The sequence below is a fragment of the Tiliqua scincoides genome, chromosome 6 (genome assembly GCF_035046505.1).
Source record: "Tiliqua scincoides isolate rTilSci1 chromosome 6, rTilSci1.hap2, whole genome shotgun sequence".
Lineage (NCBI taxonomy): Eukaryota > Metazoa > Chordata > Lepidosauria > Squamata > Scincidae > Tiliqua > Tiliqua scincoides.
In genome coordinates this window covers 13,529,868-13,530,466 of record NC_089826.1, presented here as the reverse complement: position 1 = coordinate 13,530,466, position 599 = coordinate 13,529,868, and the positions used below count along the sequence as shown (strand labels likewise).

Below are 599 nucleotides of genomic sequence, written 5' to 3'. Positions count from 1 at the left end.
TGCTTCCCAAAATGTGGGTTGCGATCCACTGGTGGGTTGTGACACAATGCTGTGTTATGCTGCAGAGCAATCCTGGAAGCCTCTGGAAGCTGTTTCCAGGTCCTGCCAGGCCGGCAACCCACCCCATTGGCCTCTGCGGGTGCCAGAATGCCCTGTGAAAGAGACTTCTCGTTTGTACCCACAACTTCTGGTTTGCTTCCGTGACTTCCACTTTGCTTGACAGCAACTGTTACCCTGCACATGCCCAATCTCATCTGATCTTGGAAGCTAAGCAAGGTCAGGCCTGGTTAGTACTTGGATGGGAGACCACCTGGGAATACTGGGTGCTGTAGGCTTATACCATAGTCTTTCGAGACTGAAGGTTGCCAACCATTCCACTTTGCTTCCACAAGGCATTCTGGGCCCATGGAGGCCAGCGGAGTGGGTCGCAGGCTTGGTGCAGCCCAGAAGCAACCTCAGGAGGTTCCCAGTAATGCTCTGTGGTGCAACAGAGAGCATTGCATTGCAACCCACTGCTCAGGGTCACAGTGCTAAAAAGTTTGGGAACCGCTGATTTAATCTTTAGAACGAAAACCAGGGTGATTTATGGTGTTGTAATT

At 51.8% G+C, this 599-nt stretch overlaps 1 pseudogene; it reads left to right on the top strand.

The window, feature by feature from the left end:
• The first annotated feature begins 218 nt into the window (after window positions 1-218).
• LOC136656554 (5S ribosomal RNA) lies at window positions 219-335 on the top strand (annotated as a pseudogene).
• Window positions 336-599: the final 264 nt, after the last annotated feature.